Raw genomic sequence first — 21,131 nt, 5'->3', positions numbered from 1 at the left:
TGCCCCGCCCTGCCCGGCGCTGCCGGTGCCGGTGCCCGTGCCCCCGCGGCTGCTGCGCCGCCGGACACCGGCAGGGGGCGGACGCGGGCAGCGGCGGGCCCGGGGGGAAGAGGCGGGGGAAGTGCAGCGGGCTGGGAGCGGGAGCCCGGGAGCCGCTTCACTCAGCCCTGTGTCTGTAGGAAAGGCCGGCTCCGTCCTCTGGCAGATAGGCAGGCACTGCCATCTCTCCCTCCGTCTCCTTTCCCCTCCTCTCCCTTCTCCTCTCAGTCTTCCTCTTCTCCGCTGCTCTTTCCCTGGGCCACTGAAGCATTTTCTCTCAGGCCCTTCCCAGCCCAGCCCAGCCCTCCTTTCTGCATGGCAGCTCTCATGTGTCCGGCTGTAAAGGTTTGCCGACTTTCCTAGCGCTGGCCAAAGGAAACATTACTTTGTCATCTAAAAAGAGCAGGTATGAAAGAGCCGCCATTCCAGAGGGACCTTACAGGCTTGACGTGTGAACCTCATCACATTCAACAAGGCCAAGTGTGAGGTCCTGCTTGTGGCACAGGGCAGTCCTAAGCACAAGTACAGGCTGGGTGAAAAATAGGATGAGGGCAGCCGTGAGGAAGACTTGGGGGTGTTGGTGAATGGAAAGCTTGATATGACCTGGCAAAGTGCACTTGCAGCCAGGAAAGCCAAATGTGTCCTGGACTGTGTCAAAAGCAGCAGGGCCAGCAAGGCCAGAGAGGGGATTCTTCCCCACCTGGAGTACTGCATCCAGCTCTGGAGGCCCCCACATGAGACAGCCACAGACCTGTTGGAGTGAGTTCAGGGAAGGGTCACAATGGAGACTCTCTTCTATGAAGACAGGATGAGAGAATTGAGGTTCAGCCAAGAGAAGAAAGAGAAGGCTCTGAGGAGACCTTGCAGCATCCTTCCAGTACCTAAAGGGGACATACAATGGAGCTAGACCTTTTACAAGGGCATGGGGAATGGACAGAGGGGAGAGGCTTCAAACTGAAAGTATGTTTATGTTAGATACAAGGAAGAAATTCTTTACTTTGAGGGCGATGAGGCACTGGCACAATTTTCCCAGAGTTGTGGATGCCCCATCGCTGGAAGTGTCAAACGCCAAGCTTTATGGGGCTTTGAGCAATCTGGTTTAGTGGAAAGTGTCCCTGCCCATGGCAGGGTGGTTGGAACTGCATGATCTTTAAGGTTCCTTCCAAACCATACCATTCTATGATCTTAAATTGAAAAAAAAAAAAAAGAAGTAATTTTGCATAGTAAATCAACCCATGGTATCACTTAGTATTGAGTAACTGTTTCCACAAAAGCTGAAAGTGGCACTTGCTGCAGTCTGTGACACATTCAAAGGGCAGCTCACCATTTAAGTGCCTCACTGTGGTGGCTTGGGGTCACTGTGGGCTTGACACTATCACATAAGTTCACAACGTTTCAGTATATTTATGCCTAGAGTTTGCTCATAAATACTTTCTGCACTTTTTATCAGAACTAACATCAAGGACTTCGGGTTGAGAGCCTGAAGTAATTATTTCTCTAACAAATATAATAATCAGAATTAAGTCTGTCAAGGACACTGTTTCTTAAAGCAGACAAGGCCTTGCATGGGAAAAGTGATTCATATTAATTTGGTGAATGACTGATTTAAACATATTTGGAAGATCACGGCTTTTCATGCAGTGTAAGCCCTTAGGGTCACCATCATGTATTTCTTCAAGCAAAGGAAATAATCTGGGTTTTTTGTCAAGTTCCAATCTGGGTTACTTTGTACAGTGTACTGGAAGTTCCCCTGCAGGTTCAACCGCCCTTGTTCCTTCTAGTGCAACAACATATAGGCACTTTCTCACTTCTCCTATTGCTGTGGTATGCTGTAAATCAGCTCCTTTATTATAACCTGCAGTGTGGAGAGATGAGAAACAAATTCCTGTACAAATTTGTGATACTGGATTCCCTTTGAAAGAGAGCTGCTACAGTGGACACACTTCTGTAAATCTTTCCCAAAGATATGTGCAGGTACACAATTAATCCGCAGTGCCAAAATCCAGGCTACCTTGTTCCTTTCCAGAGTCTGGCCTAACTCCAGAGTTAGGACAGGTGAGTGTGACTGGCAGAAAAGTGAGATGAGGAAAGAGTATTTCAGTGTGCAGTTGCAACTCTTTGTACAAATCCCTTTGATCTTGTTCTCCCTCCTGCACAGGGGCGAGGCAGTGTGCTGTGAATATGGCTCCAACAAACGGAGGCAGAAACTAATCTCAAATCACTGAGCCACTTTATCTTTTCTCCAGCCTGTGAACATACCTAACCAATTTGAGGAGACATCAGCTTCAACCAAGGACATAATCATGGGTAATTGCCTCAGTGCAGAGGAGCTTAGGAGCTGGAGAGCTGTACGTGATTTCTGCTTTCCGTACATGCAGCAGGGCAGGACGGGCAGATTGACAGGTGCTTTCTGTCTGAAACCACCCCAGTTTGGGTGGAGCAGGTTTCGCATGGCTTCAGTTGGGGGATTCACTCTGTCACAAAGCCAGTGGAAGCAAATTAAGCTCCCTTGAGTTGCTACAAATAGATATTAATCTCTGCCTCGATTATGATTAACTCCTTAATGCCATGGTGCCTTACCAAACAATTTGTTAATCAGCCATAAACATGGGTCTCTAACAGCTCACTGCCCCTCCTGCTAGCACTCAAGCAGTGACTCTTCTTCCCAAGTCAATGGCTTTTGTCACCATAGGCACTTGACAGAAATAGTACCATCTCCTTGTTCCAGGACTAGCACAGAGCTCCAGTCAGAGGCAGTAGCTGAAGACAGCTGCTCCAGGAGAAAGGGTGTATCCAATAGAGATGGAGATCTCCATCACAGTTCTTAAAGTGCTTTTAGAATAAAGGCAGTGCCTGACAGTGTTTGCTCATGCTTCTCTTGTGGCTTTGGGAGGTCTGAAGCTGATTCCCCAAGCAGCAGATAATCAAAATGGGGTTATGACATGGTTAAGATTTTCAGTAACTGGACAGGAGCCAGGATGTGTCTATACAAGCTAAATTGTATCATTAGACGTGATTAATGTTCTTGCATTGGTTGGAAAGGAATCACTTAGGTAACTACTTTATCTAACTCAGGGACCACAACATGTTAGATTATTTTTTTCTAATTTTGCATCCTGCTTATTCCTGCAGTTTACTCATAAATATTCTCCCCTCCCTCTTTAATACTGAGCAGAAAGGTGGCGATATTAAAAAGACATAGGTAATAAATGGTGCACTGTCAGAATGAAGCACACGTGTTCAGATCAGCAAACTCTTGTTCAGCTGCTCTCTGTTCCTGAAGGTTTCTGCATACCACAAGTGCCTTGTTTTTTGACAGGCTCCAGCAGGCAGAGTTGTCACAATGCCCAGGGAGCCTGAGGTTCAGCTGTCTCCCACAAAATACATGGCCATAGCACTTTCTCTCATGCTGAGTCTCATGACTTCACATCCCACTGGTCTGCAGAGGTGGCACAATTCTGCAGCGCAATGATGAAGATGTGGCAGAGAACTGGGAAACTGAATTATTGCCACCCTTGTCCATGAACACGAATATATGCACATAATCATGTCTATGTACCAGTTCTTAAATGTGTAACCAGCACTTGGAGAAAAGACAGAATCTTAGACAGAATCCCTGAGACATGCAAGGCATGCTAATCTCTGAGACCAGGCACATCTTTCCATCTTTTGCTTTGCTGTTTTAGTTACCTTTATTCTCCTCAGTGTCCCCACCTCAGGAGGGAGCGTTAAGTGCCACCTGGCAGAGAGATGCAGTGTTTAAAACCTCCCTGCACCTTGTCTTAGAACTACATGCCCATGTAAAAAGTTGTTCTCCCTCTTTTTTACAAGCTTCCTCTAGCTACTGGAAAGCCCCAGTGAGTTGTCCCTGGATCTTTCTCCAGGCTGAACAACCCCATGTCTCTCAGCCTTTCCTCCAATGAGAGGTGCTGCAGCCTTCTGATCACCTTCATGGCCCTCCTCTAGACCTGCTCCAACAGATCTATGTCAAACCACTCTATGATTCTATGATTTTTACTTCTGTTATTTCACCTCAGCAACACTGAACTGCATAAACCACGTTTCTTCCTCTGATAAATGGTGCAGACAACACTCCTATTGAGCATGACTCCCTTCCAGCACCTAGTGCAACCTGCTCGTTTGCAGCACCAGTCTGACCACATCACTCTGTGTGTGTTTGTACCCTTACAGGTCACTCTCCCTCACACACGAATGCGTGACACGTTCTGCATCAGCAAATCTAGAAAATGGAATCTTCCCTTCTCTAATCTGCTGAATAAAAATGGATTGTGGAATGTCTCTGTAACTTCCTTACCTGCAAGATCTTAATAGCTCTTAATGTGCAAACAGTGTAATTTTAATGTGACATGAAAGAGGGAAACAATGCTCTCACCTATTGCAAATGTGTGACTCTTCTAAACAATGTGGACATGTGCCCACCAAGTGGCACATGATGACAGCACTTGGCCAGTCCATTACGTGATTCACTGTCAACCACTTGAAAACAATTGAGAAATTGAGCCTTGGTTTCAGGCTGAGGGTCCAGCACTCTTGAGCAGGATCCTACACTGGAAAATGTGTCAGAGAATGTATGGATAAGGAGATTTCTGTACATTTTCCATCTAAACGATTGATAATTTCACAGCTCTGTGCGTTGGTCTGCTTCTGGCTTGAATCAGCTGAGGTTTTGCTGTGTGCTCAAGTGTGGACAACATGAGACCAAATTTAGACATATTACTCACAACAGCTCTGTTTGCAGGTTCTAGGCCTCTGGGAACTTTCAACCTTCTTGATCACCATGTTCATGTTCAAAAACCACTTAGGTCGTGGGACCCATAACCTGGGCACTGACAGCAAAAGTCCTTTGCTGCCAAAGGAGGCAGAGCAGCCACTCTCTCTGTCACTACAACATTTCCATCGTCCTTTCCTATATGGGGGAAGAAGTGATTTTATTCACACACGAGTAATTCCATCTTATAGAACAATGAAATCTGAACTGTTTACCAAATTGACTCCTAAACTTCAAGCTCATCATACCGTTGAGTCTTCTATGTTTTTTGTTCAAAACTCAGTGTAAGCTGTTTCAGGCATATGTCCATTGAAAAAGGCTAAAACTTTCTATAAAAGCAGGTGAATGGAATATTTAGACAAGACAGTTAAAATGCAGATAGCCCAAATATTATACAGGAATGGTCTAAAATTGTAGCAGTCGAGGCAGGCCTCTCAAGGATCTGGGAACTGGGAGCCCAATTGTTTTAAAAATTAATAAGAACGGGAAACATTTGCAAATCTCTGTTTAAAAAAAAATCCATGTTTTCTCTCTTATTTTCAAAGAAATCTTTCCTTCTGTTGTGTCAGCTCATAAATTATGATCAGCTCCAAAATAAACAATTGAACAAGAGACACACTAATGTCTGTGAGACTGAATTTCAGCCTTATCCGTGTGAAATGCTGTGCCCTTATTGCAAATTCTTGAACCAACATTGCTTCAGTTTAATGCCAAAAGGGATGTAAGACAATTCAATAATGACTGGCTACTGGAATCTTCTAGGAATTTTTCCAGATTTCCAACTGAATTTTTAAATGCTGGGACTGAGAGTCTTAAAAGTCTCCCTTAAGAGCATCAGACCATCTGCGCTAATGTTTTCAGCTCTTCTTTCCAAAAACCAGCACTCCTTTATAGCCACAAGGTTTAATTGGCCCTGTCCACTGAGGAAACATGCTTATATTTTGCCAGATAATCCCTGGCAGGGATTACAGTTTCCTTACTACATACTTACTACCACTATGTCTCTAGAAATGAAATCAAAATGGGCTAGTGTAGCCACTAATAATAGAGAAAGCTAAGGTTGCTTTCCAAAAAACTGAGAAAAGTATAAATTCTGAAATCAGCCAGCCACCTCATCAAAAACTAAGTTTTGATCCTCGATGGAGTTTTACATGGGATGACTCACCAACCAATTTTAAAGTGGTTACAACTTTACATAACAAATTATTATTTTTCCTACACAATAACTAACTTCTTACTCACAAAATGCTGTTACAAGTGTGACGTCCTCCCTGTTTGCCACAGATATGGAAAGGCTTAAGCTGCTCTCATGGTTTGAACAAACAAATGAGGATGACAAAAAAAACAAACCAAAAACAAAACAAAACAAAAAAACCCAAACCAAACTAAAACAACAAAACCAAAAAACAAACCAAAACAAAAAAAAAAACCCACCAAAAATTAGCAAAATACCCAAATCAGATCATTGATGCTACAAAGTTAACTTTAGAAGCTACTATTTTGGCTCTTGTACTTAAACTAGAAAGCAGACTGCCTCTTCCAGAGCAGTTTCAAAAGGGTAAGATCCTTGAGATTCTTGTGAGATATTTTTAGGAGAGCCATTGAAAGTCCTAGAACTTGTCTACGAGAAAGATAAAATTGCCTGTTACAAGGGGATTAATAAATCCTCTTGTATTAATATTAATCCCTTGTGCCCTCTGATTAAGACCCACACCCATGCACAGCTAATTATTGTTTACCCAGATTTGTTTAGGATAAATTTCAAAGAACTCCAGAGCATGGTAAGCTGAAGTTGAACTTGTGAGTCTTCCTAGTGAAATGTGCTTCTAAACTCTAAAAGTCTTTTGACTATTTTGTGCCATAAAAAGAACAATCAACACAGAGTGGAATAGGTCAGTTGGTAGTCTGTTATAGTTTTAGAAGTAGTCTGTAGTATAGAAGGTTGGCTTGGCAGGGTTTTCTAATAATAAGTTTGCACGTGAAGGTTGCTTGTACTGCTATCAGGTGGTAGCAGGGCCAGTAAGTGTTGGTAGCCTTTCTGAATGCTGCAGTTCATTCTTTCTTTTATGTGCACTGATCCTGATTACTAACTGTAATGTCTGTGGCAGGGGGTCTGACTGGGTTTTGCGGGATTTTTTTTGCAGAATGAATGGGAAATTCCATCCCATCCATCCAAGGTTGGTTAAGCTCAATGCTTAATAAAGCAAAGAAACAAAGTAAAGAGCTCCTGTGCTGTGTCTGTGGCTGCAGGATTAATTTAAGTTACTTTATGGAGCTCTGGCTGCAGAAATCAGGATCACATCATATCTACAGAAGGAGATTTAATGAACCACTGAGCTGCCATCCATAAAATGTAGTCAGAGGGGATTTTGCAATTCAGTTCCACTGGGAAGAGGCCTGCAAGAAGCTGCAGAGACCCCGAATGCAGAATTATTTATATGCTAACCCACAGGAGTTAGCACTGCTGTGCGTTCTGGCAGGCTGGTTGAAGTAGGCTTCCCCTCACTGGGGAGCAGTGTAGAGATAGCTGTGCTGGAATCCAGCAATGTCACTGGCTCTGAGGGATACAAGCCTAGAAATTCAAGCAAGAAGATTTAATTTCTTTGCTTTACACCCCATTAAGCTCAGCCTTTTCTTCTCTTAGAGAAAAAAATTATTCCAGTCTTGCAGCTTATGACTTTAGATAACAGAGGACAAGTGACTTGTTAAAATTTTCCCTGTGAAGGCATTGAAACCAAATATTTTCAGTTCTTCCTTTGTTTTACAGGCCTTTTGTGCCCAAGGTCTGCTGGAGGATAATGATTGTGCCCCTTCCCTACAGAAGAGATGGAGACTCATCCCTCCTTCCTGGAAATTTCTGATCCTCAGAGTGTCACTCCCAGCTTGTTCCAGGACAGGAAATCCTGGGCCTATGCAGGCTTCTCTGGGTCAAGAGGTCCCAACAAAGCACTGGATCATAGGGCTCAGATCTCTATGAGAACTCAGTCTCAAGCTGATCCCAACTCAGCAGTATGGAAAAAAAGCTGTGAAGTCTGAGCAGCATTTTCTTCCCACCTTAAGATGATCCAGGGATTAGAACAAGCAAAGAAGGTTTGCTTGGTTTTGTTTTGATTTATTTTGTCCTATTAATTCTTCAAAGAAGTAAGCATTTAAAAAGTTGAAAAATTGATGTCACTATAAAGGCTGAGTTTGGCAGTATTGACATTTTATTCATTAAAAAATAACATTGTTGTGTCATGCAAGAGGCAAGACTGTAGTGGTACATCCCTTAGAGCCTTGAAATCTGAGATCACTAACATTGATACATGAATTAGGAGAAAATGAGACACGTAGATTGGTTAACCTCTCTCAGGTATCTTTGCCAACATTGCTCAATCAGGGCTCACCCCCACAGGGGAGATCATTTTCCTCAGACTCTGATGACTAGAAAATTATTGACTGTCAAAGCAGGCTGCACTGTATATAAGTTTTATTTCAGATCTATGTCAAAGGTCTCTTCCTAATTTTCCTTATTTCATGTTTCCTCATACTTATTTCTCATGAAATGCACCCAGCTTTCGATGGTGGAAGACACACTCTTGCCTTTGGTTTGCCAGCAGGTACAGCATAAGAAGCAATGATGTGATCTTCCTCAATGCTGCTTTGGTAGTGTGCTTCAACTCCTGGTTTAAGAAAGGAGGAAGGTTGAAAGGTTGTTTCAGCTCAGTCAAGTCCTTCCTTCTGACAGTGCCAATCAATCAATCAATCAGTTAACTACATTTGCGTTTTTGGGACTCGTGGAAAACAATTTTGGCTCTCTGCATCAGGGGAGATTTTTTCTTAGAATGATAGAGTGCCCAAACCAAATACAAATCTGTTGTACTCAACACATGACTTAGAATACTAATATAGACAAAAGACCTTGGTTTTGCTTTATCACTGTTATAAATACTGATAAAGGCAGAAGATCCTGAGCTCCAGTAGATAACTTACATGTCCACTTGAAAATACCTTGACTGTTTATGTGCTGTGGTATCTTTCTTTTTGCCCCGGGGTGCAATGGTTTTTTGCTTTGAAACCAGAGAAAGCATCAATGGAGAATGACCTGCATGTGTGGGCTACAGAGAATTGCTTTATATTGTCACCTTATAGAAGTGTTTCTAAAGGAGGTCTGTGGGATTTTGAAGGAAGCAGATAAAGAATTAAGTGTGGTTTGAAAAATATAATCACGTTCACATATTCCTAAAGAAGGGCTTGCCAAAGACCTTGATGAAAACATGGTAGGGCCCAGTTAGAGAAGCTTTCAGAGATGCACTTCATAATGCAACAGCAGGGGCTCTCTTCTGGGTCCAGTAACAGGAGAAAAAAAGATTCTCAGCTATGTTTTTCTTTCACAGCTCTTCTGTGACATCTTCTGTAACATCACAATTGCAAAAACATTTTCTGTCACTGTAAATCCACAAAGCTAATTCAGAGGAAATTGAATCAGAGGAAATTAAATACTTGGTGGAAAAAAAATTGAAATATTTAAACTAACTGTGTTAGAAATAGGTGGGGAACACTAAGATAAGTCACTCTGCAGGTGGATCAGTAAGGTATAACCTGTGGCAGGAGGCAATGGCTAATAGAGAAGGGAGTAAGAAGAAGTTTAACTGGAAGAAGATCAGTCTCTGCAGGTTTGAAAGACTGTCACAGACACTGCCAGATTCTGGGAAAGAAAGAGCTCTAGTCTTATCTCATTTTTGTGATGAAAAGTGTTTTTCTAATATTGACGAATGAGAGCACTTGCAAATCAGAGAGCTTCTGATATGAACAGAAATCCTTATGGTTCAAGCAAGCTCAGTTTAAAACAGGGATTGCTAAATGTCTGGGCTCAAACTCAGTCAAGGTTGATTTATGTTTAAAAAGGAACAATAAATTTAGTGTTTTGAGGTACAGCCCCATGATACATCGTGTAAAGAACTAGGTTTCAGTCAGCTACTTTTGCATTCTCGCGTGGAGGCTCCATGGTGAAGAGGTTTGCCACAGCTCACATACAGGCAAAACCAAAACCAAATGTATCGCTATTTACACAGCTTGCCATTACTGAAATTATAATTTACACACATAATCACTCAAAAATTGCATTTTGTGAGTTGGTTTGCTTGTTTATCTGCCAGACTTACCAAGCTGTGTGAGACAGTCCCACCATTCATTATTTCCTGTTTCAGTAGCAGGGCTTACTATGGAATATTAAACTCTCATAAATCTGTTTAAAGTTAAAAATTATTAAAATAATCCTTTCTTTAAATCTGCATAAGTTTCTCAAGTTGGTACTAAATTTCAAAGCTTCTAATTCTTGCAGAAACCCTAAAATGTATTAAAGACACTGTTCTGCCAAAAGCTGTTGGCTGGATCCTGTTAGTCTCTCAATGTTTATCTCCACACATACACAAAATATAGTTTTCTGGTCACTACCTGGCTACCTGGCATAGCCAGAGGATTTTTCCTGAATAGACTGTAGTTTATTGCACAGGCTGGTGCCTGACCTGGACAATGACAACACTGGTGTTTTCTTGGATTTGTACAAGATTTGTTAGGCTTCCTCGTTTAGTGCTTTCCCCAAGCCAAACCCTGCTAAGCCTGAACAACACCCTCATGATTCATCATCCCCCCATGCAGCAGCAACGTGTTGCTCAGTTACCAGAACAAACCAACATCTGTCACGCCACAACTTCCAAGACAGCCGGGCTAATCACTGCTGTGCCACAAACTAGGAGGGGAATGACAACACCAGCACTGCTAATGCCACAAGGATTCTTTTTCCAGCGTCCCTGGGGCACTGCACCACTGCTGCTGATCACAGAGGGGTAGGCTTCCACCTACCCCTCTCTAGCAGTAAAGGGCTTGAACTTTTAACCAGGTCTGCAAAAAGAAGTGATGCTGGTTTCTGCTAGAATATACAACTCCCAAACAGTTTTCAGGCTGCTCAGAATCATCCAGAAAAGTTGAAATATTGAAAATATTCCTGCTATTTTGAATGTGCTTCTAATGAAGCTATTTTCAGCTGTCACAACTTGCTCTCTCTAAAACATGGGAAAGGACATAAAAGGCAGTATTGCTTCACCTGCTTCAGTTGGTGTCTGATGTAAGCAAATTGGGATGCGAGGACAGAGAGGACTAAGAGGAAGGAAAGCAGCTTCTTCCTTTCTTTTCAGATCAGGGTGTTGGTTTTGTTGCCTTGGGTGTTGCATTTGAGGAGTGGCTGCGTTGGCATCCTGAGGAACAACAGGCTGAGATTTTTTGCCAGCTTTAGAAATCAGTTAAATTCAAAAACATCCACAATTTTAGCATACCTTTCAAATACGCATTCTTTTAATAATTCTGCAAAAGGTGGCTATCCCTATTTCACGTAGAAACACATGTTTGGAGGAGGTAAGTGGCAGTGGAGGATTCCTGCACTCTTCCTGCACTCACTGGGTTATTGGACATGCTTTTCTGTTCATCTCTCGTATCTCTGTGTAGGTGAAATTAACGTTCCCATTCAATAAAATAACAGCTAAGATCAAGCCCTCATAGGTTCCCTTTCCTCCTAAACCCTCACCACAACAAATTGCTGAAAGATGATGACTTTCCTGAAGCAAACTATCACACTGAAAGCCCAGGTTGCACACTCAGCTCACTAAAATCTTTCCCCATAGTACACCCACATGAATCACAAGCTGCAACAGTAGCAAGATGTAACTGAAAAATAACATTAATAACATTAAGAGCAAACCCATGCCATACTTGGAATTTTTGCATTTCACATCAGGATTGCCTGCCATTTCAAACTCTTCGTGAGCTGCTGCCTTCTTAAAAAAGACTCTCAGGATGGCCTCCTCATCAGCATCACTTGCTTCTTCTGTAGTTCACTGACTGACCTGACCAGTTACAGTCACTCTGCGTTTTCTGGAGGAAAGTAAAAACAGAAGTAACTCCTAATCCTTTTCATCATTTCTGTGTGTCTTCAGGGTTTTCTTCACTAGGATACCTAGGAAAAGTCATTTTTTGGAAGGACAAGTTGTCCTGAGTTTCTGGTCTCAGAGGACTTCAAGTGTAATGAGACAAGAGCAGATGAAAAGTAGGTTAATATTAACTAATTGAAACTGGAATGACTCTTGTCTAGAGCATGTGCATTTGTCCTTTGCTCCCACAACTTTCCTGATTGATGGCTAAGAGATTTCCAATTAGAGCAGCTGGTAATTTCTCAGTCCATGTTTTAGTCCAGGCTAGCTTTGAAAAGCTTTAATGTTAATAACTCCTGAAGAGCTATGAACAAAAACTTCGTCTTTTATGTGAGAAAGGGCTCCTTGTTTGTGCTGCTGTAAAAGCTGTTACTAAATTAGTAACATTTCAACACATATCATTTGCTAATTGTACAATTAATAGTCTTCCCTTTGCTTGTAATCCCTCTTGTACTACACAGAGAGCAAAGGAAACATCATGGATGCTGCCCTGGACTGAGGAAGAAGCCAGTAGTTCACAACATATTATCTTCAGCAATAGCGGCGGCGTCGGTCATAAACTGCTCATGTTTCAACACTTCCCACTCCAAAGAAAGAGGCAGCTCCAGATTCAGCTTTATCCCTGGATCCAGCTGTGTGCTCCCCACAGCCTTGTCCCAAGGCTTTTCCTCATACAGACCTAAGGATTCCGATGTGCCAGGTGCAAGCAGCGCTGATGTGCTGAGCACGGCTTCGCTGCAAGGCACTGTCTGACCTACACAGAGGCTGCAGCCCCACTGACAGAGCTCCAGGTTTGTCCTCACTCTTCAAATGGACAGGACATTCACTGTCCCTCCAGGATGGACATTATTCCACCTTTTCATTTCATTACATGTAACTGCAAGAACATTTATCTTTTCCACATTTACACACTTTTCTTTTTCCTGTATAGGAGTTCCTTAGTGAAAACTGTCATGGTGATTCACCAGAATAAAAACTTCCATAAAACTGATCCCTAAAAATTCCTTTTATTGACAGTGTTTAATGAAGAAATTTCTGATCTACTATTTATGTTTTAATGCTTTTATATTTCCATCTGTTGCGCGATAAATCTAAAAAATCTGTAAGAAAAGTTATTTAGAAACATAAACTAAGGATTTACTGAAGTGATTTTCATAAATTCTTTTGTTTGCATAAAATTAAGTATTTCATCTCATTAAGCATTGCTTTTGTTGTTCTACAAGAAAAAGGAATATTACAATTAAGTGCCTAAGTCTGCAAATGGAGTGTTACAGTCTTATTTATCCAGGTCTGCTTTTTCCAGTGGGAAAGGTTTCTGGGTTTCGGGGTTTTTTTTAATTTTCAGTTTTAGTGGCCATGCAGGCTCTTATCAGCTGCAAAACCAAAAAAGAAAACTGCAATGCCTAGAAACAGAGGCAGGCTGGTAAAGTGTTCAATACAAGCCCATAAATCTCTAATTATATAAATTATAATTGTTGATAATAACATATTATGCTAGTCACAGTTGATGGGGCAAGGACTATTAAAGTTAAAAGGAAACTCTTTATTACCCAAAAGAAGAGAGAAACATCCTTTTAACATCCTATAGAAGATATTAAATTATTATTATTGTTACAATGGGCAAAGTTGTTGCTTTAAATGGCACTCATGAGATTATGGTGTTTCCTTAATTTAAACCCACATGAAAAGAATGGATGCTGCAGAGTTGTGAGCAAATGAGGATGTAAATGAGGAGGAGCAAGAGAAGAGAATGTCAGAGGAAGATCTGTGTGTTGGGTAAGAAATGTTTCCTTCACAGCTGCAACCTACTGACCAAGTAACATAAGCCATGAGGGGAGGAAGACCTATTCAGATGTGATAAAAACAGAGGGTTCTTAGCAGCTACATGCATCTTTCTTCCTCATTAAAACAGGTGCTGCCAGCCTCCGTCACAAGGCTAACCAAAGTTTCCTCTGTGCCATTTGGCATTCAGAGCAGTTTACTGGTCATTTAAAGACCAGTAAATTTTTATTGACAAACTTTTGGAGATGAAAATGTTGGTTTTACTCTGAATCTGAATCAGAAGTTGCCAACACTAGAAAAAAATGGTGGTTTGTAAAAACTAGGAGACTGTTCACAAAACTTAAGTAAACAAGTATATTAAAATACTATTAGCTGTACAGTTTTGGTGTTCTACCTTTCAAAAGATCAAGATTACTGAAGAACATTGGTTTCTAGGTGCAATATCTGGATCACCTAGGGTGAGGTAGGGGTAAAGAGAGGAGTCCTACAGAGAAGACACTAAAATCTAGGTATGGTTAGGAAAACAAACTAGCAACAGAATATCTCTTGCTGACCAGCCTAGTGCTCCACTCTAGACAGTCACAGTTGACAATAGGAATAGCAGAGAGATTGAAGCACTGCTTTTTCCACTGCTTTGCTGCCTTGTCTGTTTCCCCTCTCCTTTTATTCCCAGCACATTTCTATTCCACTCGTTGTCCATTTTTTCCTTTTGGCTTTAAATACACCATCAGTAAGTCTAGAAGAGAAAACTAATTAGGTGACAAGGCTGAGTAGCTGCTGGTTGTGGCATAAAAGTGATTTCTTCAGCTTGCTGTCTACTACTGATCTACACAGAATGGTCCTTCCTGGCCTCCTCCCCCTGTTTGTAGGATGTTCGCAATCTCTCCTGGGAAGGGTACAACTTTAATTGGAAATTAGGGCAAGAGGGTGGAGGCTCCTAAAACATAATTATAAAGCACCCTGCTATGTCCCAGCACAGCCATGGGAAAGAAGCCTGTAAATTTAATTTCGGTGCCGTGATGGCTTCTCTGCCAGCTGTCTCACTGCCCTCAAGCGATTGCAGAGGAGCTGCTCCTCAGCACCAAGTGCTGGATGACTGTGCCTCCTGTCTCCTTGCCAAGGAGGTTTGGAGCAGCCCAGCCCTAGCCTGAGGGGCATTTTCTACCCAAGAACTGATACTGAATGTCTCATCACCAGCGTCTCAGCCCAGGGTTTTCTGTTGATTCAGCTCCTTAGGACAGCGCAGTGTATTTCTTACTCTCTTGTGACAGTAGAAATACACTGGCTGCCCTAAAGCTTGAAGAGAGGCTTTCTGTTGCCCAGACCAGCTGCTTCATGCTGAGCTCAATTTCATGTGAGGCATCTACTATATAGATGCCTACTATTTGCATCTATATAGTATTTTGTCAGTCCCAAAGCCTCATTGGAATTGCCCTTTAAGGGATATTAATTAATATATTTTTTGTTTGCAAGAAGTGGATAATAGTCCTACTTACCATAGCCATGGGGGAAGAAGGAAGCACAATGATAAAGCTCTTTGAGACTGACAACACAAGCACTCCCTTTTGAACATCCCCTTCATGTTAGTTCATTCATTTTTTTATTGCTAGGCCAGCCTACAGATAAAATGAAGCACCCTTACATTGGAAAACTAAAACACCTATAGAGCTGTTGCAAGGCACAGGTCACATTTTTAGTGGCAGGAGCATAAGGCAGAGGCACTGTGTTATCTGGCATTTCTCTGCCTTCAAAATGTTTTTCACAGGCTGTCAGAAAGCCTTTCTGTTTGTGTTTGACTTGGCAGGGACTCTCAAAACCAGGAGAGTAAATGCGGAGGAGCCCTCGTACAAGCCCAGTCATCTGTAACTTGGCTTAGTCCTCTGTGATCTCTCATCCGATAACCTTCAAAGCCAGCCTCTCTGTTTGGATGGTGACTTGAAAGAATCTCTTAGGATTACATTAGCTTTACATTAGCTGTATTACTGTTTTTAATAGCAAAGCAGCTACTGTGTTTACAATAGAACCAGGCCAGTTCTAGGGCAAATAGGTTACTCACTACAAAGCAAGTCAGACCTCAGCTTCTCAAGTCTTATTTAGATTTCTCTCTAAACTCTCAAATTTGTCATTTGTGACTATTTTCATGCACTAGAAAATAAAAATTGAATATCTAAAATGTCATGCCTACATTCTTTGGAAGAAAGTCCAAATTATTCATTTAAAATTTTTATTATTCTAAAATTTGGAAAAAAATACACCAGGAAAAGGAAGCTGAAATAGGTATTTTGTTTTGGGATGATGTTCATGAAAGTAAGCTAAACAAAAAAAAATCCCTAAAGAACCAATCATTTAAGCAAAATTAATATCAGACTTCTGAAGTTTTTTATGCAGTAAGCTGCAAACAAACAGACTGAAGCTGTTTTGATGACACGAGGTTGATGAATATCAAGCCAATTTCCAATATTAATCCAAGCTGGTACACCAGCTGTAGCAATGTTTACTACATTAGCGCAAACCATCCTTTTCCAAAACATACACTGTATATGATCTGTGTAATATTCTGTGTAAACTAATATTATATATAGGGGGTGATAGTCCACTTCGATGCCTGAAGCTACCTTTCCTCCTCAGAACTTCTCTGGTTTGATTCTTTGTGTTAGTTACACTCCTGCTGCTGATTCCAGGGCAAGTTTTGAGTTGCTTCATCAGGAGGAGGTGGAAATGTATGTTACGAAGAATTCTTTCCACTTTTTTCGAACCTTTAAAGGACTCATTCCTGCAAGCACCACAGTTCCCAAGTGCCCTCAGGAGCTTGGGAGGTGAAGGCAGAACATGTCATTTCAAGTCCACCACTGCAAAAAGAGCTTTGGCAAACAGTTCATGCGTCCTTACTTGTCTTCCTGTCTTTACTGTGTAGATGAAGAACTAAAGAAGTTTGGTTTAACGGTTTAACCTTCTTCTGGTGAGGAGTGCTCCAAATCTGGCTGCTGCATGGCCAGCTGAGAATAATTGTGCTCTAGGCTGGGCAAGAGAAAGGGCTTAAAGGGTGCCTAAGACACTACTGGGGATGACAGTAATTACCCTTTGTGGCAGTCACGGGAAATTAGGCAACAGCTGAGGCAGGAGCACAGATTTGGAAGGCAATATGCTGCTTGGGGAAGGATGGTTTGAAAGGTATGGAGTAGACAAAATGCAAGTTTTTGCTGTTGCAAGAAGCTGTGCTGGAGGAAACTCAGCATTGTCACCTCTGAGTGACAATGCTGCCCCTGGATATTTCCATAGGCAGTGCCAGAAGTTTAGGTGCTCTTGTTGTCTGGCTAGTGATACATGTTGGGTGGAAATCAGAGGCTGACCCTCAGACTGTTTTTCAGACCAGCCTCCTATGACAGATGGATGGCAAAGCAGAGCTGGGATAAGATAATTAACAAGGTGATAAGCAATTTTCTCTGGTAGCCAGAGACGGCACTGGGTGACTCAGGAGATCCTCAGCTGTGATGTGACTCAGGGTAAAGTGTAAAGTTTCACCTCTTTGTACTCCTCCTGTAACTAACCTAGAGTATTTCGTGGTGTCAAAGCATCAGGCCTAACAATTATGAACATAAATAGGTGTGTCTGTTCCCTCCCTTTTTATGTGTATTATACATGGGAGTATTTATGGAAGGTTGTAAATCTTGGCGTGGTGAATCCTTGATTTACAAAATTCTTGGGCTAACCACTGTGAACCTCCAAAGTTCTAACCTTCCTCTGCCCCCACACAAAAACCTCTCAGATTAATAAAATGGCAGTTTCAGCTTGCTAGTAACTTGTTTGGGACTGTAATCTAAAACAGAAGAAAACTTTCCACTTGGGTGGGCAACCATCCCATTCCTGCCATGAGGACATCAGCAATGTCACACAAGGGCCGAATGAGTCCTTTGGGCTTCTGCCTTAAAGGTCCCTTCCCTGGGCACTGTAGGAGGCAGATGTGATGGGCAGCTCCTCCTTCTGCATGCTGGTACCTTCAGAAACCAGTGCCCAGAAGGTTTGTTGATGCTACTGAAAGACTGCAAGGCAACACAGAGTGCACACTCACATGAAGGAGGGGGCTGCAAAGGTAATTTGGCTGCTAATCACCCCAAGCCATTTTGCTGTCAGGACTTCAAGCAGACTTTGGGATACTGTTTTTGTACTGGGCTGGGTTTTTCTCTTGGACCTCAGTTCTTGGTTCTCTCTTCTTTTGAGGGTTAATTCTAAAACAGCCTGAGAAAGTCTCCATTCTTCTAATTTTCCTATTGTCAGCAGGATTTTATTACCTTAAGCCTTTTTATTTAAGAAGAAGAAAAGGAGGGTTAAGGGATAAAAGCCTGATTGCAGTAATATTTTGTATACGCTTCAGATATGAGCCTGGCAAGCACTTGTGTTCTTGTCAAGACAGGGTGTGGTAAAATCAGGACAGCTTAAGAAAAAAGTAGTATGACTTTACAGAAGTGAGGTGAGAAGAATTCCATGTGAGAAAATACAAGTATGAAAAACTGGAAATAACAGCACAGTCCCAACTGTGATTTACACAACTTTGGTCCATCCTCATTCACACTGAGGTCAGCAATGGACTAAATTGTGATACTATGGATGTGTTCATGTAAATACTTTATATAATATTTTTCCTTCATTTTTCATGTTTGCGTTTTACCTGTCTGATGTTTTCCTGAGGGCAAGGTTCTAGGGCACCAGTTACTTTGTAAGAAATGGGGAGCTGGGCATGTAAGCCAGGTCTACAGCCAATAATTAAATCTTCTGGATTTACACTATCTGTGGAAAAATCCTACAGACAAAATCTGCCTCTCTGTTTCATCTGCATTTGAACAATCAAGGGCAATTTAAAGTGTTTTATGATGGATTCTCCATGGATACCTAATATAATTTCCTTTCATTATGATACTAGAGTAGGTTTTCACAAAACTGTTTTTACAAAAAAACAGATGGCTTGGGCAAACTAGGGCGCAAGTAAAAGGATGTCTCATAAAAGCTGCCCAAGAGAGGACAGTTTGATCTAATCTCACCACTGTCATGTTACACAGGAAAACTTTGCAAGTTTGAGATTTTGAAAGTTGTTCCTGTAAATTTTTTTCACTCCCAGCAGTCACATGCAAAATCCTGTGATACGTCCACATTTTCACTTTGATAATGAAAAATGAAAAACAAAATTAAAAAAAAAAAAATCAGTGCATCGCTTTACATGCAGGAAATCTAACTCACCACTGTGTGCAGATGGGCGTATGAGCCCTAACGTGTCAAGTCATTTAAGGAACCATCTATGAAAACAGCTCTGATGGCCCCATCAGAATTGTCTGCAGCCTTAAGGTTATGCAGGTGCTTGTTTGCATTTTGGCACTTAGCACTGAAGAATTTTGCAGATAAAACTGAGGCCCAGAGATTCCTATGGAGCTGCACCACACCAAAGCAATAATTTTTTTCTTGAAAACAAAATTTCTGGCAAAAGCCGTATTTTGACAGTGTGGAAAAAGATAAAGGAAGACCCAGCTGATTTCATCTCTCCCCATTATTTTCAATCTTTTAAATTTCAAGTTGGAATTTCCAATATGATTCAGAAGGAACTCTTTGTTCAGATCACTATCCTTCTAACAAGATGGTTTGAATCCCACTGTCTGACAGAGTATGCCAATAGGCCAATCCCTTTTTCCCTTATCATGAACTTGATTGTTTCATTCTTTTCTTGAATATGTTTATTTTCAGAACACAGAGAAATCCACTGGATATAGAAATGTGTGAGGAAGTGTTCCAAGAGATTGAATTACAAGAGTAACTGTCATACAACTGAGATGTGTCAAAAGGAAAGATTAAGCTTTTTCATGTGACCATGTTGTGCATCTAACAAAACATGATTTAATTATGACCCAAATTGTGCTAATCTTACACACATTAAATTGTTCTTTATTTTGGAAATTATATGTCAGCTGTAACTCTTCTTTCTTATATGTACCAGTGTCCTATTCCAGAAGTAAACAGAGCTGCTGAATGGAGCATGCATTAGAGATATTATTGATTCTGAACACATAAAATAAAGGCTTACACTTCAACAATGAAGTGTCACACTCAAGAAAAAAAATATGTTTTGCAAGTGATGTCAATGGGGTCAAAACTTCGGTCTTGTCAGCAGTTCATACAACAAAATATGCACAACGAATACAACTGCAAACTAGATCGCATTTGAATTATTGATTAAGCAGGATGTATTTTAAGACCAAGTGGCAGGTGCCTGAGAAATGTAAAGTGAAATATGGACATATTTGCAGAGAAAACTGAAAAGACTAAGATGTTCAAACTCTGGCAGAAACACCAGAAATTAAATTGAAAATATGAACTTACCAGCAGGAAGTTCTTTTTTTTTTGTTTTGGTTTTTTTTGTTTCAGTTTGTACCTGTAGGGCTGCTTGGCATTCCACTCATTTTCAACACAATTTCTTCATTGCTTTTCAGTGGCGAAGTTGAATTAGATAAAACATGTTTGTTGGAGGACGTTTCCCTAATTCTTAATTTGACAGGAATAGAAGCAATGCCTTTGGCAGTCATCTTTATTTCTATTGTTGTAGCGGACCTAATGTTCCCAAAAGCTTCAGACATCTGTTCTTCCCTGCTCTTTCTTTAGCATTGCTGTTGGGCACAATGAAAGTTTAAGTCCTTTGTTGTGTTGCTCTTAGTGTTTCAGTGTCCTTTTCTCTTATAGAGAAGACTTGGATCGAGAAACCTGGCTAACAGAGGTGAAGAACTAAGGAGATGTCTTCTCTTCCTCTAACTTCTCCTTTGCTTGAAAATCCAAGCTTTCTGACTGTGACTTAGATCAAATCAATCAAACAATTTGCTTAGTTATCACTGCACTTAACCTTAAATTTAACAATTTAGTTCAAAAGCCAGCAATTGATTGTTAGTTAATAACATAATAAATTGAGGCACACCATTGGGTCCTGAATTTAGCTTCCATTATATTTTAGAACCGATTATACTTTGCATGCTGTTTTTGCCATTCACCCCTGCTGCAGAATTCACAGGAAACAGCACTGGCATCTGTAAAACAGTGTTATCCTTCTCACTGTTTTTTTGCTGCAGGGTTTAGGATGTGTTTTTCTAGGAATCTGTGTTGAACTGGACTGTCATGACTGCAAGCAAGCTACCCTAAAGGCAGGATTTAATTTTATTACTAATACCTGTGATACTTCTTCTTGTTGAATACCCATCCACCCATGCTTTAAGAAAAAGGCTTTCCAGTGAAAGCCTGGGGCAGGGAACCAGGCTACAGTCCCTGATGCTGTGCTGGGGTTGGCAAGTTGCTTCATTCCTCCTCTTTCCCAGGAATGCAAAGTGGCAGTGGGAAATGGAGACTGGGGCTGTGTCCCGCAGATTCACCAGACCTGTCACTGCTCACACACCTTCAGGGAGGAGGAGGAGGAGGAAAAGGGAAGAGAGGAGATGATGAAACTGCCGAGATCAGCAAGGGAGAGGAGAGAGGAAGGGGGATGATCACTGGCGATTTTCTTTGCTTTTTAATTATGCTCTGCTGTCTCA

This window comes from Onychostruthus taczanowskii, unplaced genomic scaffold (genome assembly GCF_017590055.1).
Source record: "Onychostruthus taczanowskii isolate IOZ18803 unplaced genomic scaffold, ASM1759005v1 scaffold8, whole genome shotgun sequence".
NCBI classification, from domain to species: Eukaryota; Metazoa; Chordata; class Aves; order Passeriformes; family Passeridae; genus Onychostruthus; species Onychostruthus taczanowskii.
The sequence above is the reverse complement of the archived record's forward strand: the minus strand, read 5'-3'. Positions refer to the sequence as shown.